The sequence below is a fragment of the Elephas maximus genome, chromosome 23, assembly GCF_024166365.1.
Source record: "Elephas maximus indicus isolate mEleMax1 chromosome 23, mEleMax1 primary haplotype, whole genome shotgun sequence".
Taxonomy (NCBI): Eukaryota; Metazoa; Chordata; class Mammalia; order Proboscidea; family Elephantidae; genus Elephas; species Elephas maximus.
In genome coordinates, this window is record NC_064841.1 from 31,044,961 (window position 1) to 31,071,216 (window position 26,256).

At 42.2% G+C, this 26,256-nt stretch overlaps 1 long non-coding RNA gene across 2 annotated transcripts; it reads right to left on the reverse strand.

The window, feature by feature from the left end:
- Positions 1-4,771: 4,771 nt before the first annotated feature.
- On the reverse strand, positions 4,772-25,231 carry LOC126066321 (uncharacterized). Of its 2 annotated transcripts, none has more exons than XR_007515058.1 (6): positions 25,103-25,231; positions 21,535-21,835; positions 14,468-14,693; positions 14,074-14,135; positions 6,116-6,392; positions 4,772-5,616 (listed from the first exon to the last, which is right to left on the reverse strand). It is a non-coding gene; the product is annotated as an uncharacterized LOC126066321 (long non-coding RNA). The 2 variants fall into 2 exon arrangements; XR_007515059.1 differs by having other exon boundaries at positions 14,070-14,135.
- Between the last annotated feature and the right edge of the window lie 1,025 nt (positions 25,232-26,256).

Sequence of the window (26,256 nt, forward strand, 5' to 3'; positions counted from 1 at the left end):
ACTCTATGGGGCAGTTCTACTCTGTCCTATAGGGTCGGTATGAGTTGGAATCAACTTGATGGTGATGGGTTTGGCTTTTTGGTTTTGGGTGGCACATAGTTGAGTAAGAAATCTGAGATCTGACAAGTCTGAATTTCCAGAAAACAAACAAACATTCTGGGGGCTGCTGATGACTCAAGTCTTAGATATTCCCAAGGCTTTAGTTGTCTGCTTAGATAAAGGTTTGTCCTATTTTCAGTCAGGTGCCAGCTTTCTAGATTAGGATCAATCAACAAATGTATACTGGGCACTGGGTTTCCTTTAGACTGTTCCTAAGATTTAGTCTCCTTCCGTTAGTATTTCCTGGAGCCTGGATAACCCCTTCGGCCTCCAGTCTCTCCCCTCTTCTAATTCGCCTTTCATACCACTTGTTTTAGATTGAATTGTGTGCCCCAGATATGTGTTAACTTGGCTAGGCCACGATTCCCAGGATTGTGTAGTTGTCCTCCATTTTGTGATCTGATGTGATTATCCTATGTGTTCTAAATCCTAACCTCTATGATGTTATTTATTTATTTTTTTATGATGTTAATCAGGCAGAATTAGAAGCAGTTATGTTAATGAGGCAAGACACTATCTACAGGATTATGTTGTACCTTGAGTCAATCTCTTTGGAGATGTAAAAGAGAAAAGTGAGTAGAGAAGAGAGGGACCTCATACCACCAAGAAAGAAGCACCTCCTAGCCTCCTAGACTGTGAGAAAATAAATTTCTCTTTGTTAAAGCCATCCACATTTCATATTTCTGTTATAACAGCACTTGATAACTAGAACACCACCGTCACACCGTTCTACCCAAAATACTTTTACTTTTTAATTAGGGAAATTTTCAAGCATACACAAATGTGGAAAGAATATCCCAACAGACCACCAAACTCTTAGCTTCAACAATTACTGACATTTTATGAATACTATTTTATCTCCCTCATTTAAAGCAAATTCCATACATAATATGTTTCGCCCTTGAACATAATTTTTATTTTGTTACCTCTGTTCAAAAACATGTTTTTCTATTTGTTTAAAAAATGTTATTATAACATATACACACAAAAGAGTGTTTAAAATGTATAGGGACACTTAAAATAAGCCCTCATGTACCTATTTCCCAGGTAAAGAAATAGAACATTGATCCTTTTGCAATAAACAAAATGGAATTTGACTTCTAGTTCCTATCATGATGATAAACTAGAATGGATTCCTGGCTCCTTGTCCTAAAGTTAAGCTGGCAGAAGCTATAGAAGTGAGAATGTCATTGCTGTTGCTATCGCCCCCAGAAACACTGAACTTCCAATTCTGCCACATCCACCCTGAATAGTCTCAGACTGCCCTGCCTCTGTGTATCACCCCCTCAATATGCAACATCATGGGTGTGCACATCTTATTGACCAAGCCTAGGCCACAACTGCTAATGAGCTGGGAGAGTGAATCTGCTCCTCCGCTGGTTTCTCTCATGGGAGGAGGGGGCTTGTGTCCACTCATCTTGGTATTTTTTTCCCAAATAGAAAGGCGATTAAGTTGCTGGGCACGAAAATGAAAACTATCCACCGTACTAAGTGTAGCTTCAGCTCAGGCCAGTCTTCTGAACTCTACTGGTACTGCCAGTATCTTACTTCTCAACTCTACTTGGCTGTTCCACAGGTGTCTTAGACTCCACATGCTCAACTCTAAGCCTGTCATCTTTCCTCAAATTCTTCTCTTCCTGTATTCCTTGATGAACAACAATGCCATTTGCCCAGCTGCCCAAATTAGAAACCTAGGAGCCATCCTGAAATTCTCTGATATTTTCTATGTGCTTCACTATTTAACAAACCCTTTTTAATGTCCTTTGTCTTCAGCCCTATTTCCCATGCTTGATTCAGGCTCTCATCCTTCATCTGCAGAGGCCTTGTCTTAGTTTGGGTTCCCTCAGAAGCAGACGCTGAGACAAAGATTTGGGTGCCAGTAATTTTCAGGGAGATAAAGAACACGCTGATAGGGAGGTGGGAAAGTGAGACAGGGAAGAGGAAGCAGCCAGAGGGTCTGTTAGCAAGCCAACTACAACTCTGGGCAATTGGAGCTTAATCCTTTCGGGGCATAACACACATCCCAGAGTTACACATTAGCTCTCCTTAGTCAGTGGTGGAGGGTGCTGCTGGGGCATTAATTCCCTAACATTTCAAGCTTGCCACAGGCAATCAAGTGGGCTCCAACAGCAAGAGAAAGCTCTTGGGGACAAAATGCAGGTGCTGGCAGTTGGAAGACTGGTCGTGTTTGGTGAGGTCCTAAGGGCGAGGTGGAAACCCTGGTGGCGTAGTGGTTAAGTGCTACGGCTGCTAACCAAAGGGTCGGCATTTCGAATCTGCCAGGTGCTCCTTGGAAACTCTATGGGGCAGTTCTACTCTGTCCTGTAGGGTCGCTAGGAGTCAGAATCCACTCGACGGCACTGGGTTTGGTTTGGTTTTTGGAAGGGTGAGGCAATAGGGGTGGGAACTGGCAGCACATCATGCTGGGCTCCTAACTTCTTTGCATATGGTGCATCCCCCCCAAACCAATTTTTCATTTTTTCAGCCAGAGTGCTGTTTCTAAAATTGAAATCTGATCATGTCATGCCCCTGTTGAAAATTCTTTTAAGGCCAAGCCATGCATATCTTCAGTTTCCCCTTTGATATACATGTATATATACACATCAAATAAAAAACCAAACCTGTTGCCATGGAATCGATTCCAGTTTCTAGCAATGCTATAGGACAGAGGACAATTACCCCGTAGGGTTTCCAAGGCTGCAATCTTTATGTAAGCAGACTGCCACATCTTTCTCCTGCAGAGCAGCTGGTGGGTTTGAACTACCAACCTTTTGGTTAGCAGCTGAGTGCTTAACCACTGTGCTGCCAGGGCTCTTTATATACATTTATATATAATTTGGATTGCTGATTATGTCCCTTTATTTTTTATTATTTTTTTTATTGTGGTAAATATATATTTACAAAATATTTGCCATTTGAACATTTTTTACATGTACAGTTCAGTGCTACGACCCTCAGATTTTTGAGACTGCTGACTGAATATGCTGTACTGCTGAAAAGAATTTATCTCTGGGCAATATGCAAACTGAATAATTCACACAAACTGACTCTGTGGCCTTATGCAGCAAGCTGGCTGTCTTAGTCATCTAGTGCTGCCATAACAGAAATAGCGTAAGTGGATGGCTTTAACAAAGAGAAATTTTTATTTTCTCACAGTCTAGTAAGTTACAAGTCCAAATTCAGGGCGTCAGCTCCAGGGAAAGGCTTTCTCTTTCTGTCAGCTCTGGAGGAAGGTCCTTGTTCTCAATCTTCCCCTCGTCGTGGAGCTTTTCAGGCACAGGGACCCTGGGTGCAAAGGACGCGTGCTGCTCCTGGTGCTGCTTTCTTGGTGGTATGAGGTCCCCCACTCTCTGCTTGCTTCCCTTTAATCTCTTGAGAGATAAAAGGTGGAACAGGCCACATCCCAGGGAAACCTTGGATCAGGGAGGTGACCTGAGCAAGGGTGGTGTTACAACCCCACCCTAATCCTCTCAACATAAAATTATAGTCACAAAATGGAGGACAACCACACAATACTGGGAATCATGGCTTAAACAAGTTGATACACACATTTTTGGGAGGACATAATTCAATCCATGACACTGGCCTAGACGAGACGTCACAATTATCGATTCAAGGATAGAAGTGTTCTAATTTATTTTTTAGGAAAACTGCATATAGAAGGGAAGGCTGGGGGGGGGAAGATTAACTTCCTATGATTAAATGGCTCCATAAAGGATATTAAACTAATAAACATCAAAACTTAGAAATATTTTTTAATCTCAAAAATGAAATTAGCTGGATAATTGTTTTAGGTTAGTAATATGTGGTTTTATTCACTCATTTTGTACAAGTTAAAGACTAAATAAAATGTCTCCAACAACAGTTTTAGTTTCCAGTTATATTACTACCTCTTAATATCTTACCCTGAGGAATTTTGTGGTCTTAAGCATATTAAATAAGTCCGCACTAAACTCAGCTTAGGAGCCCTTGTGGCACAAAGGTTAAGCGCTCTGCTGTTAACCAAAAGATCAGTGGTTTGAACCCACCTAGCCACTCTGTAGGAGAAAGGCATGGTGATCTGCTTCCTAAAGATTGTTGTTGTTGTTGTTAGGTGCTGTCGAGTCAATTTCAACTCACAGAGACCCCATGTGACAGAACAGAACTGCTCCATAGGATTTTCTAGGCTGAACAGATCACTAGGTCATTCTCCCATAGAGCCACTGAGTGGGTTCAAACAGCTAAGCTTTCCATTAGCAGTTAAGTGTTTAGTGGGGTACCCAACAACAACAACAAACTCAGTTTAGGAAGAGATTCTAGACAGACCATCCCCTCTTTCAATCAGACAGAGAAGTGAAAACATACTGATGCGAGCATTTGATTTTCAACTATCAACTTGATGTTCTGTATCTTGGTGTACTAAACAACAAGTCTACAACTTAAGGAGTGTAGCCACCTTTAAGAAGAGGTAACTTTGAGCAGACAACCCCCCCCCCCCTTGTGCTTCACCATGCTGCTTCTCTTTCCTCAGGCTGGATGCAGATGGCAACAAGGCCTACAGTATGACACAGCTGCAGGTGGGAGAAACTTCAGTCCCTGAATGACCACATGGAGGAGAGCCAAGGCACTTGCCCATGTTCCCTTTCAGGACTGTTTCAGGAGCAAAAACAAATATTCTATTGTTTGAGCCATTACATACTTCAGTCTATTTGTTATGTCAATTAGTCCACCAAAACTGATCATAAACCCAAACCCAAACCATACCCATTGAGTCGATTCTGACTCATAGTGACCCTATAGAGCAGAGTAGAACTACCCCATAGAGTTTCCAAGGAACATCTGGTGGATTTGAACTACTGACCCTTTAGTTAGCAGCTGTAGCACTTAACCACTACACCACCAAGGTTTCCAGTTGATACATAGGAGAAATACAATGTGTGAAGTTAGTGAGTTCAGGGGGACATATAAAATCACCAGGACCCTGTGAAGAAACAGAAAAATAAGGAGAGGAGAGCTTCTTACAAAAGTGAGAGTTTGACCTAAGAGAATTAGGGTTTTGGTAAGGGCAAAACCATACATGCATGATTCCTGGTTAACACTGGTTAAAATCACATAAAAATGAAGTAGATCAACCTCGGAGGTCTAATCACAAGTTCTAGCTAGCTCTACCTGGGGGAAAAGGTCTGAGGTAGAGTTTGGGAAGGGTTCGTGCTGAGACAAAAATGAGGTAAAAAGGAAAAGAAGTTGGAGTATGTATAAAGGGGTTACGTTGAGCCTGCATGTTTTAGCTCTTCTTAAGAATACCGAGGATTTGTTTTGCGACGGACTTGGGTCAAAGCCAGTGAAGATAATAAACCATCCCATGTCATGTCTACTTTGTCATCATGATTGGCATTGCTGCCAGGAATGAATCCTAGGTTAGAAAATGGTGATCCTCCTGGTGACTGTGTGAAGTGACTTGGGATTGTGACATTTGTGACAGCTGCTGCTTAGATAGTGCTCCTTGCTCCTTGCTGTTGCCCAGGAGGGCTGGGCCACCTAGAGGTAGTGGAAATAGAACAGGAAGTCAACAGTATGTTTTATTGCAATGAACTTAGCCACTCTCCTATACAAGGACATTTACGTTACTTTCAATCTTTTGCTAGTTCAGACAATGCTGCAGTGAACCCTGTACATTAATATATCTCTCTGCATGGGTATATGAGTGTTCCTGAGAGTAACTTCCTAAAACTAAAATGTATTTTGCTCCTTCCCCCAATTTTTTTTTTACCATGTCAACTTTGCTATTATTTCCCTTAATTTCTCAATATTTTAATACTTTTTTTTAAATAATAAAACTATGTATCAGTATCCTTTGGCAGTAGTACAAAGCCCAGCTCAAAATTATTTTAAAAAATAGAAATGTTATTATCTTACATAAGAAGTTGCAAAGTACGATGACTTCAGGATTGACTGAAGTCAAGGACAAGTCAACATAGTCAAGGACAGGGTTCTCTCTATCTTTCTCAATATGTTGGCTGACTTCAGGCTAGCTCACCTCATGGCGGCAAAGTGGGCTTTGTCCTGACAAGACATCTCTGGGGGATAATAGATGGACTCTCCTTTCTGGTTCTTTTTCAGAGTGAGGAAATTCTTCCCAGTTACTTCCAGCGGACTTCCCCTCAAATCTCACATGCACATGCCTGGATGAATGAGACCATCATGATGGTTTTAGACCAATCAGGATTCACCATCTAGGGCTGGGGCTGCGGCTGGGGCTAGGGCTAAGCCAACCTCCTCTGATGAGAAGGTCTGGGGAGGAAGCAGCCAACATTCTGCAAGGAAAGAGAAAAGGGAGGACCAGATGTTAGGTAGATAGATAATAACGACTAACAATCAGGTGTGTTATCTCCTTTTTCAGAATAATCTGAAGCTACAGCTATTCTTAACATGCATACAAATTATATTTTTTAAAATCCATTTTGAACAATACTTTTATCATTATGTAATGGTGGTATATTTGAAGTGCTAACAGCCACTCCAGAGATATATTCAAAGTAATTTCCATTTTAAGGGATTAATATAACTAGTGTAGATTTAGGTGGTATTTACATCTACCTTTAAACTGCAAAAATTGTCCACATTCTTTTAAAACCAGGTCACTCAATCTCTGTTATGAGGATCATAGCTAAAAGAAAGACCAGATTTGTGTAAGAGAAATCTTGCTTAAAGTTCGTAAATCTTTAACTATGTTCATTCAAAATGGAAACACCATGTTAATCTGCTTGTATGGCCTGCAAGATTATTGGCCAACTCATATTTTAAAATACTAATTTGGCTTTGAAGATTTATGCACACCCTTTTGGAGTAGACAAGTGCTGCACATTAATTAAAGTGGATTTAAGGACAGCTTATTGGCTTCATGTAGGTTCAAAAATTTAATGCTGTGTTTCATTATGGCTGCAGGTTCCAATCACTATTCATTGCAAACTGCTGCTAAATTTAACCCATTGTGTTGATGTTTTGAGGACATTAGTTACTTAAGATAGAGAGAGACATTGAAGAACTGAAAGTTTAAGGGAGACAGCTGAGGTAGCCTGCGTTTGGGAATTTTTCAAAAGCAAGAGTGCTCTCTGAATATGGAAGATGGGATTGATGATTTTAAAAATAGATTAAAAAACCCATTGCCATCGAGTTGCTTCCGACCCATAGCGACCCTATAGGACAGAGTAGAACTGCCCCATAGAGTTTCCAAGGAGCGCCTGGTGGATTCGAACTGCTAACCTCATGGTTAGCAGCTGTATCACTTAACCACTACGCCACCAGGGTTTCCTTTAAAACAGATAGCTCCACAAATAATTAACAATTGTCCAATTTGGTTAAATGTGTTTTTGGACTATCTACCTGCATGGTGAGAATGGACAAGAAGACATCATTTTTCCACTTAAGGAGCCTCACAGTGGGGGGTGGGGAATGACCGTAGTGGTAGATGGCTTGGTGCCCAAGATAAGTAAATTCATAAGGTAGAATTCCTTATAATGTATAAGCAGTGGAAGAACAAAATCAGTCAGAGAAGGTGAAGAGGCAAGAACAGGTTTTCATTAAAATCACTGAAAAAATAGGTGAAATGGGATGTTTATGTGAAAAATTAAGACTAACATTTCCTTTCACTAAGTTGTTTTGTATTAGTGTCTTAAAATATTTAGATGTAAGTAACACAATGAAAGTGAGTGGGCATGGACAGGTTGATGGATGGTATGTTCAGGGTGCTAACAGCCTGGGTGGGCCAGGGAAGGGGATTCCATCAGAAAACTTGGGGTTGGATTGAACCAACTGAGCTGGTGGATTGCATGTAGGCACTTGTATCAACAAATCTTTTAGTAATCTAGATTTACGTGCTGTGTTGCAAAGAAAAAAAAAAAATCAGTATCTCTAGTCCCGTGGTCTGCTCTAAACTCTAGGCTTTTTTCACTGCTGCCTGCTGTTCCCAGGAGACCCTGGGAGGTGCAAATGGTTAAGCTGTGGACTACTAACCAAAAAGTTGCTGGCTCAAATCCACCCAGGGACACCTCAGAAGACGTGCCTGCTGATCTGCTTCCAAACGGTCACAGTCACAGCCTTGAAAACCCTATAGGGCACAGTTTTACTCTGCACATATGGGGTCACCATGAGTTGGAATTGAGTCAACAGCAACTAATGGCAACGGCTGTTCCCTTTTCCCTTGGCTTGGCTGGGAATGTATTTATTATTATTACCCCCAACCTTCCCACTCCTCCCCCACCCCCAACCTGGCCTCCACAGACAGTCAAGAGCTTGCTTGGTGCCAGCATCATATACGCAAGTATCCAAGCCTGAAGCCCCGGTGTCATTCCAGGGTCTGCCCTGACCCTCACCAAAATCAGCCAATTGTTCCCCTATGTCTTGTACATTACACCTTCTAAATACTAGTAAAACCTTTTCTCTTTAAGAGACATTTGCTATTTCCACCTGCTTTATTTACTCCCAGTTTTCCTTTAGAGATGCTTCATTCCTGCTCTTGGTTCAGGTGGTTTGGGTGGAGCTCTAGGGGTAGCCATGGAACCCAGCCTTGTCTGATCAGCATACCCCATTTTCTTTTCCATGGTGATAGGCCAGAGTGATGAGCACATATCCCAAGTTGTTCCAGTGAAATGCAAATTCAGGACTTTATTGGAATTGCTAGGGTAGCTGATAGGGTGAGTTTTAAGCCTGGAGCTTCTTACTGGCCATTGCCAAATCAAAAGATGGAGAGAAAAAAAGAGGGATATTAAGTGTTGATGACATAATGTGAGCCAGCCATGCCTGAACCTCACCTCTGTACTTTTTGGTTTGAATTGCATTTCTGTCAGAGGCAACTGAAAATGTTCTGACGAACAATCATTTTTTCCATTCCTACAGTTACGGAAACCCTTGTGGCATAGTGGTTAAGTGCTATGGCTGCTAACCAAGAGGTTGGCAGTTCAAATCCGCCAGGCGCTCCTTGGAAACTCTATGGGGCAGTTCTACTCTGTCCTATACGGTCGCTATGAGTCAGAATCGACTCGATGACAGTGGGTTTTTTTGGTACAGTTTCCCTCTGAGTCCCTCTCCTGAAGCAGTCCTTCCTTTTGTCTACCTGAAAATTCCATTTTTTTTCCTCAAAACTCAGTTCAAGTGTCACTTCCTCAGTGAAGAGATCCACAACACCTCCCCCAATCCCAGGCTAGATACTCCTGGGTACTCTTGCAAAATTTATTATGTACAAATCGCACTAGAGCGAAACTGTCAACGTTCTAAGGCAGACACTGCTTGTTGTTTACCAATCCCCATTCTTTCCTTTTTCTAACAACATTTTCCCTGTTTTGTTTGGAGCAATATACCCAGCTTAAATACCTCCTCAGAATTGCTTGCAGCTAGGGGCATCCTTGCCCCACAATTCTGGCCAGAAGATACAAATGAAAGTCTGCTAGATATTTCTGGAAGCGATTTTGTCTTCCTGATTCATGCAACTTTCTTTCCTCTTCTTTCTTCCTCCTCTTTCCTTCCTGGCAGAAGGCAGGAGGCTTGGAGGTAGAGCCACTAGTTGGCAGCCTTGAGTGACAAGCTTGCAGAGGCAAGTCAACTGTTAGTAATGGTGGAGCAGAAACTTGGAGTCTGAACTTGGATGACTCTGAATTGTCTACCTCTGGACCTAATTTTTGGGAGGAAACTGAACCTTATTTAGGTATGCAAACTGTAACTGGGTTTTTTTATTGGATGTAGCTGACTGCCATCTTGGCAGGAGTCCCACTCAAGACTATAATCTCCCTGAAGATAGAGCCTGGGACCTTATCTCTGAACCCCAGACATACCTAATGCTTGATATATGATAAAGGCTCATCTTAATGACAAAAATGGGATTCAAGACTCAAGTCCATTTCAATCCTGAGATTGTATAGTTTCATTATCTAAACCTACTCCTGTGGCTATTCCCATCCCAGTTCTTACCCCCCACCAGCCATTCTATCTCATGCTATTAAAGGGAACCCCCAAGCTAGAAAGCAGAGGTTGATCTACACTTCTCTGTAGTACGGGTTGCTGCTGATATTACCTTCCTTGTTTAATAAACTTCTAACAATGCATACACATTTGTCTTGTTTCCATTTCATACCTAGGACCTGACTTTTTAACAGGAGATTGAAACTTCAGATTCCTTTGAATATGTTTTCACTCAGAAAATGCTTAAAATAATAATTCTGACTTAGGAATTCAATATATTAACAGCTGCTAGTATCAGTCATCAAATATGGCTCCCAGAGAGGCTGCCCTGGGCCTTAGGTAAAATTCATCACTCTAGATAAAAATGCATTTCCTTAGGCCCCAGGAGACCGATCAGGCTGATGGTGATGATTATTGTAATGAGCAGTAATTAATGTTGGCTGAACACTGATTTTAGAATTTCTGAAGTCAAAACAAAATAGTTATTATTATAGCAGGGAAGAGAAGTTTATTCCATAGGACATGTGTTGTCTAACTACCATTAGCAGTAAAGAAAAATCAACCATGTGCACTGCTCATTCATCAGTAGTATCAAAGAATTCAAAATGAGCATCTCCCAATGAACTTCCACTTCTGAAAATAGAAGTGATGTTATTACTCAGAAGAAGGCAAAATTCATTATATCTTTTTACTAAACTAAAAGGAAACTTAGTGGAAAAAGATAGTCCTTTCTTAAATTAACCAGGGGAAGGCTTTTATGCTATGAGATTAAAAGACCAAAGTACTTAGGTCATCACTGAAGTAACTGGAGGTCATGGATACCAATACATTAAGCACTGTCACAAAAGGAAGAAGGAAGTTTCCTTAGTTGTTGGCTTCTTGCTAGGTTATAGGAACAGAGAATATATGAACCAACATTCTCTGGGTCATGTAGCTAAGTCCACGTAGCCATGTCGTTATTAGAGCTAGAGCTGAAATATCAATTACACTCTTGAATTTTCAAGCCTCTCCAGAGGACATTTGGGAATGCCAATAGAGTCTACCTGTACACCACAATGCAACCCAGGCAGTACCTTTAAGAAGAAATATTGCTTTTACACTCCCTCACAGATCATATCACCCAAAGGCTTTTTCTTATTAAGCTAATTCCAAGAGAATATCTTTACAAGTAGCTTTACCTACTCTCGGGATGTCAACTAAAATTGCTTCATTCGTTGAACAAGTGCCATAGAGAAAAGAAATAAAAAATAATAAGAAATGATGGTTGGAGGGTAGCTATTTTAGAATGAATGGTCAGAGAGAGGAAGTAGCTTTCGAGCTGAGATGAAAAAGGAGCTGGCCATGAGAATGTCTTGGAGATGAGCATTTCGGGCAGACTAAGCTGCAAAAGTAAAGGATTTGATATCTTCTGGAGCACAGAGTGATTGAGGAACATACAGGAGCTCCAACGTGGGAGTGAAGGTAGGAGCGGGTGGGAGGTGTGATCTAAGATGAGGTTTAAGTGATAGACAAGGTCAGATCAGACAGGCCTTAGAAAAGTGTTTAAATTTATTCTAAGTGTAATGGGAAGCCACTGGGCACGACCTGATCTCATTTATGACTTTTAAAAGAATTCCCAGAGTGCTGTGCAGAAAATGGGTATCACAAGGCATGAGTGCAAGAGGAAAAGGAAGTGTGGAAGAGGAGGCTGTTGGGTAAGCCTAAACGAGAAATGATGGTGATTGGACTGGAGTGATAGAAAATGGAGATGTGGACGGATTCAGGATGTATTTTGAAAGAATAGGCAACAAAACTTGTTGATGGATTGCACATAGGGTATGAGAGGAAGAGAAGAATCAAGCTTGAACCGAGTAGATGGTGGTGCCATTGAACAAAAAGCGTAAGACTGGGCAAGAAACGTATTTTGTGGTGTTAGAATAAAGAGATCATTCGTGGACATGTTAAGTTGGAGATTTGTTTTAGATACTTAAGAGAAGATGTTTGGAAGGCAAAGCTGACCTTGATAACAGTGCTTTCCCTAGACTGTTGAGGAAGTGGGGAGAATGATTAAAGACAATGCTTCTAAAGAAGTTTTGGAGTGAAAGGAAGCAGAGATATGCTGGGATAGCTAAAGGAGGATGTGGAGTTAAGGAAAATTTGTTTGTTTTTAGATAGAAGATATTGAAGTATATATGTAAATTGTTGTGCAGAAATTGATGATGCTTTCCTATGAAGGGAGGAGTGAAGTCTTCTTTAAGGCAAGAGGAGAAGGTCATAAGTGGAGAGATGGGCTTTGATAGGAGCAGGGACACTTTATCCATAGCAAGTAGAGGGAGGGCGAAGAGTGTGGATAGAGATGTGGGTGGTTTTGTATATTTGGAGGTGGAAAAATGAAGAATTTCCTCTGATTTCTGTATTTTCCCAATGAATTATGAGGCAAGATCATCAGCCAAGAGTGGAGAAGAGGGATGAGGAATATAAGAGATTTGGGGGAGAGAATAAAAATAAAAATAAAACCAAATCTGTTGCTGTCGAGTTGATGCTGCTTAAAGTGACCCTATAGAACAGAGTAGTGCTGCCTCATAGGGTTTCCAAAGAGGGGCTGGTAGATTCAAACTGCCAACCTTTTGGTTAGCAACAGGGCTCTTTAACTACTAAGCCACCTGGGCTCCAGGGCTTCAATAGAAGGTGTAAAATAGCTGTTCTAAAATGTGGGAAACTGAAAATATGAAAGCATAATAGGACTTTTGGTCTGTGCTATCTACCCAACTGAGATTTGTGGTTATGAATTTAAAATTAAAACAGTCAACACAGTTAGTCACGTGTTTTTCTTGGGGAATGTTAAGGAGATCTTGTCCAGGGATGGTGTCATTGTGGCAGTGAGTTTAATGGTGTTAGTGGACTCTTCCAGGGGAGTACAACAGTGGGGAGAGACTGAGCTTTTGCACATGATTATAATTATGAACCATGGGAATCTGGATACCAGGATGTGAAGGTGTGATGAATGGTGAAAAAGAAGCAGGGTCAATGGATCAAAACTCTCTGTGAGGTTGAAAACTTACTGCAGAGAAGGTACTTGAGTAAGTGGAAATCACCTTGGGAAGTATTAACACGTAGAGATGGCCATGTCCCATTTCCAAAGATTCTGATTTAATTGGTTAACACTCAGCATCAGTGTTTTAAAAGAGTTTTGCAGGTGATTCTACATGCAACTATGGTTAAGAACCATTGTGTAACAAGAAGATAGGCAATTGGTTCCTGCTTAAGGAGAAGTGGTTAGCTGGAATGTGTGAAGCCATTGGACAACTGTTCTGCAACTGTGGTTATATGGTGGCCTGGGAGTGACGTGGGGATGGATAAGGGTTTCCTCCTGCAGCTCTCAGATCTTGCTGTGGTGTGTCAGCCTGGGAGAGGAAAGGACAATCTCACTAGCATGGCAAGACTTTATGAGGGCCCTCTCAAGGCATCAGGTCACAAGGGCTCTAAAGTTAGCCATGTGGAGGCTCTTCCTTTCAGTGTGGAGGAATAAATGCCACCCTTGTGTGCATATAGCCAAGAATGAAGAAAGAAAATAACAAAGCAACCCAAAGTGCAAATCCATATTACCTCCTTCCACCCATTTTACACATTAAAAACATGACAAGGTATCACTTACATGGCCCAGTCAGATAAAAAGTGTTTTCTACGTACCAGTCAAAAAAATATTGTGTCAGAACAATTTCAGAGCCAAGTCCTATGTAAGCAATAAAGTGCTTTTGTAACACAAAACACTAGTTCCTAGCCTTGGTGAATTCTGCACCCAGGAATTCCCAGGGTCACCCCAGGAGCCAGCAGAAGGCCCATTTCATGTGAGGCCGCATATGAATGAGCCTTGCTGTACTAACTCCCTCTGAGGTACAGGAAGCAGGAGATAAGCCCCCAGGTTATAAAGTCAACATTGGGTCTCTTACTCTTCCGGATGGCCACCCAGTGACCAAGTGGCAGAAAACAGAAATCAAGGAAAAATGCCATGTAATGTCTAGCCAGCAAGTGCACCCAAATGTGGCCAAAGAACTTACCGACCTTTCTTAGCAGGGCTTTCACTCCTTACTTCTATCGCTCTGGGTAGCAGGGAGAAGAGCAGCCTAAAAAAAGAACACAAGGCACATGAACATTTTAAAACACTAAGACTTTTAAAATATTAAGGGATGTTTTCTGTTGCTTTTAATCTAAAATGGAATTTATCAAAAAGAGATGAAAATGATCAAACAGTGTCCAAAAGGGTAAATTTTAATGTAACTACAGTAAATATTAACTGGGATGATAATCCTAACTGTTAACATGAGTACATTTCCATTGTTACAAACATTTGGTTTAACTTAATCCCCAGAGTATATTACTGCCAAAAGGAATCTCATTGACAAGAGTTAATGTACTGGTTACTTTTTAAACTATCCCTTTTTAACTATTGACTTACTGGTAGTGTTCATCTTGGAAAAGCCTATTTTTATTACTGCTGTCATCAATCTCAGTGAAGTTCAGAGATATTTGCTTGTAGTCACTACAGCTTATTCCTTTGCTGGTTAGAATACACTTGTGTGAACAAGAGGCCAGGGCTTCCAGTGACGCCACATTTCTGTCAGATGACAGCGTGTCTGTGATTGGATCCGATGAAGTGTTTGGCTCGGCTTCCAATTCAGGTTCTTTCGATTAAAGCCAAAAGGCAAGAAGAAACAGAAACAAAAGGCATAGTGAACTCATTTTCTTATTTTTTTTATGATCATCTTTGCTTGGAAGTGCTGAGGGTGGGACTGATAGGTAGGGGTTCTGCAGTATTTCCATCCATCTTCTCACATACTACCAGCCTTGGATTTCAAACATGTCAGAACTGCAAAGAGAATGCAACTTAGATAGCATCACCAAAACGTGTTCAAATCTAGCATTTAAAGGAAATAATGCAACATGGTAGAAAGACCTTTGGCCAAAAAGAGACCCCAGTTCAGTATCAAATAACTCTTGGCCAAGTTATTTTTTCTTTGAGCCTCAATTTCCTAATCCATAAAGACCTGGAGAGAGGCCTAGTACATCCACGGTTTGCAAATAGTGTACCCAGAACCCCTCAGGAGAGCAGCAGATGGGGAACTCCACCAGAGCGTATTGTTTGTGTTAGATGTTGGGTCTTCTGCAAAGATCTCTGTAAGGAAAGACTTCTGACATCAAAACACATTGCAAACCGCTGAGTTAGGTGTTCTTTAAGGCTGTTTCAGAAGGAATACTTGAATTCATAGCAGTGGTTGTCAAACTTTTTGGTAAAGCACTCAAATCATTAAAAAAAAAAAAAAGCGGTTCATATCCAAAATGCATATTCATATGTTACATATGTGTATTCCTGAGAAATACATTATATTCCTTGTAATATATTTCCCTCAAAATAGAAATTTCAAAAGGGAGCTAAAGCAGCAACTATTAAAGTAAATGATACATTTATTTATTAGCAGTTAGGGCCTTTTATCAATACTTTTATCATTTTAACATTATTAATATTAAAGTTTTCAGTGAAACTAATACTATTTGCATATGTCATATCTGACTGATTGCCCTTTGTTTTAACCTTGTTTCGGTGCTTGTTACTTTTCTGCTATCATGGTAGGGCTCACAGTGCATCTCCAGTAGGAATTGCACTCTGTCTGGACCTACAAAGAAAAACTAAACGAGCAGTCTATAGCTCTAGGATTTTCTGAATGATAAACAGATCACAGGATGTTGGAAGACGGTAAATTCAGTGTTCTTAATTCCAGACAAAACAGTCCACTCTGGCTAGTTTCAGAAGAAAGGCTTTTTTTTTTTTTTTTTTTTTAAAGATATTTGGCAGCTTACAGAATTTTGGGAGGATCAGAGAACCAAGGTTGGAGGTTTCACGTAGCAAGTAGAAGAAATGCCCTTCTACACCACAGAACTGACCTAGCAAAACATCATTGCTGTCACTGCCTGCTTGGCAACATCAATGAAGTCAGAACTGGATGCAGCCAAAAACTCCATCACAGCTGCTCCAAGAGTTCCCAATGCCTCTGCCTTGGCTTGTCTCTCAAGGCAGCCAATTGCCCCCTAGTGACCAGTGTCTCACATTGCTCATTCTGCAGATGTGTTTGCTGTTAGAAGATCTGGGTAAGACTAAAACTAACTGCGATTAACATGATGGTTCTAGCCATGTTTGGTAAAAACTCCTGCTAAGGAGAAGGACTATATTGGGTAGGATAGATGGGGGTGAAGAACTGTCCCCTTCTATGAAGGAGAGAGAAGTCCAACTCACTAAATCTAAGAAGGCAAAGCTTGACTGGAAGCCTGGATTGGATTTTAAGTGGTCCTGAACAAGGGGGCAGGGTGGGCACCAGAGCTTCTGGGTACCAGCGGGGCTCAACTTCTGATGAATGGCCTGGCTGCTATGGGTTAAACTGAGCTGCCAGAGTCAATATAAGGGATGGCAGAGGCAAGGTACAGCCCTAACGAAAGGGAGTGGTAATAATGAGTAATAATCAGCTGCCCAGATTGGGTTCAGACCTGGACCATGACAGAAGGCCAATAAGGTAGACTCAACACCCATGGTAGGAGCCAAATACTCAAAATAAGTCCAGAAGCTGAAACCCACTTGAGGCATACTTGATTCGGAGCATGGGACCAGCCACTCACCATCAGACCCTTATCACTGGAGAAAGGAGCGCTCACAAGCTACCAGGCCAGCCTTTCAAGGTTTCAGAACTGATAAGGCTATAGCTGTCCCTGTTACTGAGAGGTCTGACAAGGCAATGTTCCAGTTATTTCCTGCTGTATAAGAAACGCTCCTCCCACCCCGAAGTAGTGATGTAAAGCAATAATCACTTTATTATGCTCATGGGATGTGTGGGTCAGGAATTTAGACAAGAGAGAGTGGGATGGTTTTTCTCTGCTCCATAATACCTGGCATCTTAGCTGAGAAGACTCAAATGCCAGGAGGCGACTCAAACAGCTGTGGGCTGGAGTCATCTAGGGGCTTTTTTGCTCACATGCCTGGCACCTGGGTTGGGACAACTCAAAGGCTAGGATTGGCTGGGACTGTTGATCAGAGAACCTACCCGAGGCCTTGCCATATAACCTGGGCTTCTTGCAGCATGGCAGCTAGGTTGTGAGATGGGGCACCCAAAGAGGAAGCATTAAGAGAGCAAATGTTCCAAGAAACCTAGATGGAATCTGTGTAGCCTTTTACGACCAAGCCTTGAAGTCACATAACGTCACTTCTGCAGCACTGCGTAGATTCATGATGAGGAGACACAGACTCCATCTCTTAATGGGCAGAGTGTTAAAAAATTCAGAACCATGCTTTAAAACTTCCACTAAGCAAAACTAAGGAAGATAAAAGCTCAGAAGCACATCAACTGTACGTAGTATTGACAAAGACTTGAGTAACCTAGTTTCTTTAGAGAAAAAAAATATTGTTGAAGATGTTGCAGGTACCAAGTACTGTACTAAGTGCTGGGGATACTGAGGCAAGGCATAGCCCTCAAGGAGTTTACAATCCATTGAAGAAGACAGACGCACATACATTATTGTAACCATAGGTCAAGTGAGGAAAGTAAATCAAGAAAGCTGGTGTGAAAGTGCTGTAACAGCCTAGAAAAAGGAGTAATTAACATAGCACAGCTGCTATGTTGCCTAGGGGAAAGCAAGGGAGGTTAGGAATTAGTCAGACCTGAATTGGAATCCTACGTTCACCATTTGTTAGATTGGACAATATGAAATTGCTTTTTTGTGGGAAAAAACAGTTGTATTTAAGAAACAATTGTGGTCGTTTTGTAATTATCATCATTATAGAAAGCATAAAGGAGAAAGCTGAATCTGAGATGACATCTGAAGCCTTAATATGATTTTGATGGCCGGAGAAGGGAGGTTGGGTAAGGTATTTTAGTTTGATTAAAAAAAAAAAGTGCAAAGGCTGTTATTGTGATTCTGCTTATAAGTGATATTTGGTTCTGCCTTTGCTTTGGGACCAAGAAATTTCTTTTGAATAAAAGAATTCAAGAAAAAGAAAAAAACTGAAGTCGAAATTCACTGATAGAAAATCAACACAGGTAGTTTCACGTTTGTACTTCCCAGTATTTTTATGAACAAACAATCTGTAATCCCTCCCTTCAGAAATCACAAGCCATATTCTGGTTAAAAGTTACTAAATATTCTTAAAAGAAAGTAAGGGTAATCCTTGAGGTCAATCATAAGAGAGAATCAAAATCCTAATAGCCTGAGATTGAAGGAGGGAAGACCATGGCCTTGAAAACTTAGGGCTTAAATTTCGAAATCCTCATAGAATCAGGGCATAAAACTCTGGCCCAGCATGATGAATTGGGAAGTTAGAACTGATACTCTTGCACAAATCTGAGTCTCAAATGGCTATATACCATTAGTGAAACACTGGTCTAGAAAACCAGCTCATCAGAAAAGGAAATAACAAGGAAATTTCTGTCTTATCATGGGCTCTTCATCAAAAAGAAGAAAGACTCACCTGACAATTCTTACCAACAGGCCTACTCTCACTTACCTCTGGGGTTCTTCCATGGTTTGTAAACCCCAGGGTGATTAACAAAAATACTGATGGTAACTCTGGGGCATCTGACAGAAGTGCCAAACTAGTTTGGAAAGACATATTTTCAAGTAATTTAAAATGGAATTCCCACATATAAAGTCTTGCTGAAGGTGAGCTCATGATCTAAAATTCTAAAATATGAGAAAGCAATTTGCCTAAGCAGTAGTCAGTAGATACAACAAACAGCAGGATTTGACCCTTAGGAACTTCAGATTATAGAACTGTCAGGTAAAACAAATATATTTAAAATGTTTAGAAGACAAGGAGGCAGTGTGGAAAGATAATAGGCATATATACATTTTTAAAAAGAACCATATATGAATCATAGAAATTAAAACATAGTTGAGATTTTAAAAATTAACTGATAGGTTGAACAGCTGATTAGACACAGTTAAAGAGAGAATTGGAGAACCTGAATATAAATCAAAGGAAACTATTCAGAATTAAGCACAGAGAAATAAATAGATGGAATTTACGAAAGACAGCCTAGAAACATGGAAGAGAGAGGAAGAAGATCCAAAATAAATCCAACTGGAGGGAAAGAAAGAATTGAGAAGCTGAAGGAGAGGCAGTATTTAAAAAGGTAATGACTGAGCATTTTCTAAAACTGTTGAAAAACAAAAATTGTTATATTCAGAAAGCATGACTGGTTCTAAGAAAGAGTGCTTTAGCATCAGAGGACAAGAAGAGTTGGATACAAATATTCCCTCAAGGAATTTATTAAGGAAGATCATAAAGGTACAGACACAACCAGTATGTAAGGCAGAGATGCCACAGGAAGGAAACCAATGATATCCTCGGAGTTTGGAGGTGAGCAATGGCGAGAGATCACTTCTGGTTGAGAGAACCATATCAACAGTTTACTGTAGAAGATGATGTTCATCTTGGATCTCAAAAGATGAGTAGACTGAACATGTGAAAAGGACGTGTAAGGTACTCCAGATAGAGGAAGCTTCCAGAGAGGTGGGAAAGCATGAAGTGTTTACCAGAAGCATCAAGCATCTTGGTCTGCTCAGGTTATGGGACTTGAGAAGGGACTTTATGGGAAATAGATTTGGAAAGAAAGGTTGAGAACACACCATGGGGGTTTTGAATGAAAGGCAAAAATTTTGGGTTCTATCCAGAAAATAATTGAGGGATCTTGAAGAGTCTGAATAGGAAAATGCCATTTATTAGAACTGTAAGATTAATCAGGCAGTAATACATTCGGTGGATTAGAAAAGGAGGTTCCTGCAGTTGAGGAGCCCATCTGCCATGCCTCTGGAAGGCACAAGAAACATCAGATTGCTGAGTCGGTTTGATGAAGAAACTTGTGTGATTGTTGATCCATAGAGATTTTGGACATAAATGTGTGAAAAACTCACAAAATATCAATACGACAGAAACAGATGCACCAAACTATTATTCACTATCTTGGCTTCTCTGAACTGGGGCTTCTGCTGGGGCCAGAAGTGAAGCTGTCTCCTAGAACCCTCATGCAACAAATACTGCCAAGATGTCCTGATATGCCCAACATATCCAATTTCAGTGTTCCAGTTCAATGCCAACCAGCTAAGTGGAAACCTGGAAATGATCTGGATGGTGATATTTTTGCCCACAGAATATTACTTCTAAATGGGTCCAAGCCCAGACCAATTTCAGAATTATTTTTGTCTTCCCACACAACATAGAATTATTCTCCAGTTTTAAAAAGTATTTTTCAAACGTGTTTATAGACTTGATTTGGAAAGTTTGCTGTTAAAACCCAGTATAGAAGCACCATAATTTCTAAAACAAATCATGTCAGGCTTCTATTACATCTACATAAGTCCACAAAATAGATAGCTCAATAGACTGTTTTCTGCAGTTTCTTCCCTGTAACTGATTTTCTGTACAGACACTGTTTCTTTCCCAGTCCCAGAGGTATGGTATGCTTCCTTGTCCTAACCTTTGAAAATGAACTGCTTATAAAATATTTGCTATGGGACACGCATCATCATTTAAAAAAATAGAGCTTTCCCTCCATAGGTGCGTTTCTGGGAAAAGTGAGTATAAATCAAATTTTTGTAAGTCAAATCATATTTTAAATGTCCCAGGGGAACTCATTATTAAATAAAATAGCATGAAGCAAATAATCACATTGCAATGTGGCTTTTCATAAAGCAGGGCACACCTGTATCACAGTCTATCATGGCTGTAGGACTTCACTCTACAGCAGAGTTTGAGGGTAGCCAGGTCTGCACCTTGGATCCAAGTCAGGGGAATTAAGTTACTAAGTATCAAGAGGATCTTGTTACAAGGCAGTGTTGTTTATAAGTTGTCCCAGCATAGTTTGTGCTTTAAAAAGATGTAGATAATCTGCTATGCTTATAAGTTTGAGACTACATTAAGCAAATTAATTCACTTGGTGATGTCTATATTTTCTCATGCCAGCCATAACTATTTGTTTGTTTGAATAAAGAATTTTTAGGTACATAGCACAGTGGTTAAGAACTGGCTGCTAACCAGAAGGACAGCAGTTCGAATTCACCAGCTGTTCCTTGGAAACCCTATGAGGCAGTTCTACTCTGTCATATAGGGTCACTACGAGTTGGAATTGACTTGATGGTACCGGGTTTGGTTTTATGTGTGTAAATGGAATCCTGGCGGCGCAGTGGTGAATCTGCTGCTAACCTCAAGTTCGGCAGTTCTCCGCCAGCTGCTCCTTGGAAACCTTAATGGGGCAGCTCTACTTTGTCCTATAGAGTCGCTATGTGTTGGAATTGACTCGATGACAACAGGTTTTTTTTTCTTTTATTTGCGTAAATATCACAAATCTTTTATTTTCTGGTAGGGATCTAGACTTAATTAATTGTTCCGTATGTTAAAAATCAGGGCAACGATCAGAATCATGACAACCAATCTTATAAAACAAAAAAGTAAAAATAATACCAAAAAAAGGAGAGAGTACTTACCAACGCCATTAAAAACCACCTCCTTTCTGAATTGTCAGTATGACTTCCATACCACTGCGAGAGAACGTGGTAACATAGGTATATTCGACACCTCCAAATTCTGACATTGTATGTATTGTGCAGAACAACTTGCAATTAGAAGTCCTGGGAGGCACAATCCATCTGTCAGTGAGTCTCACTGGCCCTCATTACATGGCCCATGTCCTATTGCTTCAGGCTCCAGGAGATGGTCAGGCTCTCTTTGAATGGGATGAGCTGGTGTAGTCCTGGCTCATGTTGAGAGTAGCCAGACATTGAGGAACTAAGCCGCGAGGACAAAATACACACAAATCCCTTAAAAATATGTAATTAAAACCCAATTACACACACCACACACACACATTGGTGCCCATACTCAACTGTAGTGTTAAGATCTAGTGCAGCAGCCACTGTTTTATATATCTAAGGCTTGGCCTTAGCTACTTGAGGGACAGTCTGCTGACTTGTTAGAGATGGGGATGGGAAGGGTAGTATCCAAGACACCTGGCCAGCATGCACACATAATACAAGCCTTATCATTATACCAAATTATAGAATGCTAGAGTTGGGAGCTCTAAATAAAATCCCAAACCAAACATTGCTGTCAAGTTGGATTCTCACTCATAGCAACCCTGTAGGACATGGCAGAACTGTCCCGCAGGGTTTCCAAGACTGTAAATCTTTAGGGCAGTGCAGACTGCTATACTTTTCTTTGACAGAGGGGCTGGTGGGTTGGAACTGCTGACCTTTTGATTAGCAGGCCAGTGCTTAACCACTGTGCCACCAGGGCTCCTTGGGAGCTATGAATAGCTCCGCTTATTAAATTTATACTCTGTATCAGCAGTACACTAGGCACTTCAAATACATTATCTTTAGCCCTCGAAATAATCCTGCAAGATATACATAATTATTCCCATTGTACGGAGGAGAAAACTGAGACTCAGAGAAGTTTGTTAACTTGTCTAATGTTACATAGCTGGTAAAAGGTAGAACTGGGATTTGAACCTCCAAAGATTTGACTCTTAAGGTCTTTCAACCCTGTCTCGCTGTCTCAGAGTTTACCTAATGTACAATGGCCCTGAAATCTGAATACTGCAGTCTTTTCTTAATACTACAAGCATAGCTTCCAAAACAGTTTCAAAATCTTTGGTAGTCGTCGTTTTCTGCAGACCCTGAAAAGGGTCTACTTAATTTTACTTGACAAAGGCTAGCTTTTTAACTCTTGAAGAGTCCAACTATTTAGAATGCTGGCACAATCATGATCCGGGGAACAACTCTCTGAATCACTGAATCAGATATGCAAATGCAACATGGTCCCCTGAATTCTATCTACCCAGATTAAGAACCCCTTCTCTAGAAAATTTTAAAGAGAAGGAAATAGGACCCAAGAGTTCACACAAAAAACTTTAAATTTGGATGTCTTCTGGGCTCAGGGGAACCCTGGTGGTGCAGTGGTTAAGTGTTCGGCTGCTAACCAAAAGGTCGGCAGTTTGAACCCACCAGCTGCTCACTGGAAACCCTATGGGGCAGTTCTACTCCATCATATAGGGTCGCTAGGAGTCAGAATTGACTCCACGGCAACAGGTTTTTTTGTTTGTTTGTTTCATTCTGGGTTCAGGAGGAGCCCTGGTGGCGCAATGGTTAAACGCTTGGCTGCTAACCAAAAAGTAGGCAGTTAGAACCTACCAGCTGCTCTCTGGAAGAAAAGACCTGGTGATCTGCTCTGGAAAAGATTACAGCCTATAAAATCCTATGGTGCAGTTCTACTCTTTCCTAGAGGATCACTATTGAGTAGGAATTGACTTGACGACACACAACATCAATTGGGTTTAGGATTTCAGGTGTGTTATGAGTTCAAGAACTTTCAGAGGAAGACAACACACAAAGTGCCTAGTGATGGAAAGCATTGTGCTAACCTATGAGAGAGGGGCTGAGGGGTGAGAAAAATGAGGTATAGTTAATACAGCTTTACAATTTACAAAGCATTTTTATATATTAACCCTATTTTAGAAGGAATTATTATTTCCATGCTGCAGAATATAAAACCACGGTCTCTTTCAAGAAGCCTACACCTGAAGCGGAATGTAACCAAGTAATCAAAAGAACTGTAATGTAAGGAGAAAGAAATAAATGCCGTAGACTTGGCAGCAAAATACTGGGAGGTGGGGGTGGGAGTGCCAACCAGACTAGGATCCAGGAAGGCCTCAGTGGTGGCATTTAGCCTCTGAGCCCAGTCTTCAGTGCGATAGACCAGAAGAAGTGTAGCTTTTAAAGGGACAGGTTCGCGGACACCACCTTCTCCCGTGACCAAGGCAGAAAGCAGGATTTGAAATGAGGTTCAATCATGGAGGAACCGTGATCTAAGACAGAGGAAAGGAAACCTATCCGAGTCTCACTTTAAGGAAACCTGCACACGCACATTCTAGACGAGAGCTTCTCAAATTTTTATGTGCAAGCGAATCACCTGTCAGTCAAAACGCCAATTTTGATTTGATAGGTCTGGGTTGGTGCCTGAGATTCTGCGTTTCTGATGAAGTCCAGAGGGTGCTTAATGTAGCTGGCCAGCGGACCACACTTTCAGCAGCAGCATTTCACCTGGGAGCAGGTTAGAAATGCAGACTCTTGGGCCTAACCTCAGACCTAATGAATCAAAGAGTCTCAATTTCAACGAGCTCCCCAGGTGATTCACACGCACAATGAAGTCTGAGAAGCTCTTTTCTAGACTATTCTTTGTTCAGTTAGAAGAGACCCAGAAAGGTCCAAACTTCCACTGGCAACGCACACCAGAAGTTTGGTTTCTCTCCGGAGCTTCTGTTCCCATAGGGCAGAGATTTGTTACCCGCCCCTCTCCCCCAGCTGCTCCTCCTGATCCTAAACCAGTAGCAGCTCCGGGAGTTGCTCGCCTCGTAATCCTCCTTGCTGGGTTCCTTTCCACCCCAGCCCTCCTTCCCCGGGGCTCTCCAGCTGTTCCCCCACCCCCCACGCCCTGGCCGCTACTGTGCACAGCTGGAGCCCAACGCGGCGGGCGCACCCGGAGCTGCAGCGGCTAGGGAAGCCAGGCGGGGGCGCCGCAGACTAGGCTGTGCGGGAAGAGGCCGTGCCGAGCAGGGAGAGGACGGCGGGAGCGGCGGGCGAGGGAGCGCGAGCTCCGCATCTGGTGCCAACCAGCGCGACCCTGGCGCGGCCCCACATTCCCACACCGCGGGAGCGGCGGCTGGCTACCTGGGAGGCGGCGCGCACCGCCCCCCCGCCACCCTGTTTTTCATAAACCCGTCGGGAAATAGTTCTCCAGCCTCGTGGGCTAGTAATCAGCCAGACCTTCTCTCAAAAGAACTCCTGATTATAATCCCCGAGCTAGGCTGGTGGGCCTAGATTTTAAACCCACGATTTAATATTATCATCATCATTATTAAAAGTCAGCCATCCTGGTCTCCCGGGCCCCCAACCCTTCTGAAGTTGGGAGGGGCGTGTTAAAAAATTCGGGGGGAAGGAGCAGGATTGTAAAACCTAGCGATATGCTAAGAAATCCGAGGCAGAAAACGTAACTTACAAAAAGTCAAGTTTTACAAGGTAGAAGGTAACTGGGCAGAAAACGCGCGTCCGCCGAGCCCCTGCCGCCGTGCTCGCCAGAGCTGGCCAGCCTCGCCGCCCGGCAGCGCCAGGATTTCGCAGGAAGAGGAGGCGGCCGCGGTGCCACCCCGCCACCCCGCACCCCTGCTGCCCGCGGCGCCCCTTCCAGGGCACGCTCGGCGCCTCGCCCGCCTTGCGAAGCCCCGCTCAGCTCCGCGCTCCGGCCTTGCAGGCTGTGCAAGCGCCCCTTTCACCGCGAGCCTCCTTTCAAGGCCAAGTGCAGCGGGCAGTTTAAAGATAACACCTTCACGCAGCAGGCGTTTCTGCTGGGAAACTCGGCGGCAGCCGCAGCTGCGGGATGTGCGCGTTCCCCGTGTGTGTTTCTCCGAGAATGTCAGACAAGACGGGCAGTCTTAACGTTTATTAAAAGCCTACGTGTTTTGTCTCGAGGCTTACCGGGTTTGTCCAAACTTCTGTGAGTGCGTGTGTGCCGGTGAGTGTGCGCGTGTCTCCACCCTCCCCTGCCCCCACCCCGCCCGGGCAGAGCGAAGTAGTCCTATATAGCGATGATAAATATCCCTGTTGATCACTTGATTGATTACCTCCCTGAAAGGTCACGCGGGCTCGCAGTAATTTCCTTTTGCCTAAGGCTCCCTTTTCACTTTTACTCCGGCACGACAGCTCCGACTACACGGGATCTTTATTTTTTATTTTAACCCCTAAATGCAACCCCTCCCGAAAACAATGCAGACAAGAAAAATCGAATAAAATCAACTCGAGACCTTTTCGCTTACTCGCTGCCGCCCTCCTCATCTCGTTCCTTTCTTTCTTCTCGCCCCCACCCCCTCCTTCTCCGGCCCGCTCTCCCCAACTCAGATGTATGCTGGACACTATTTAATAGACGAGTGTCTTGCAAGTAAACTCAGGGTCCCTTGGGTCTGCGTTTCATGTCTGTGACTCTCTCCCTTTCTCTCCTGTGGACTGAAAATTCGGATTTAAACCACTAGACAAGCTATTAATTTAGCTAGGCTACCCAGGGTCCTGAACCCAATTAATTTCTAATAATTATAGCCCAAGGGGGCTAGATAGATCTCCCTGCCTCTTTCTTTTATTGCCACTCCACGCCACCGAGGT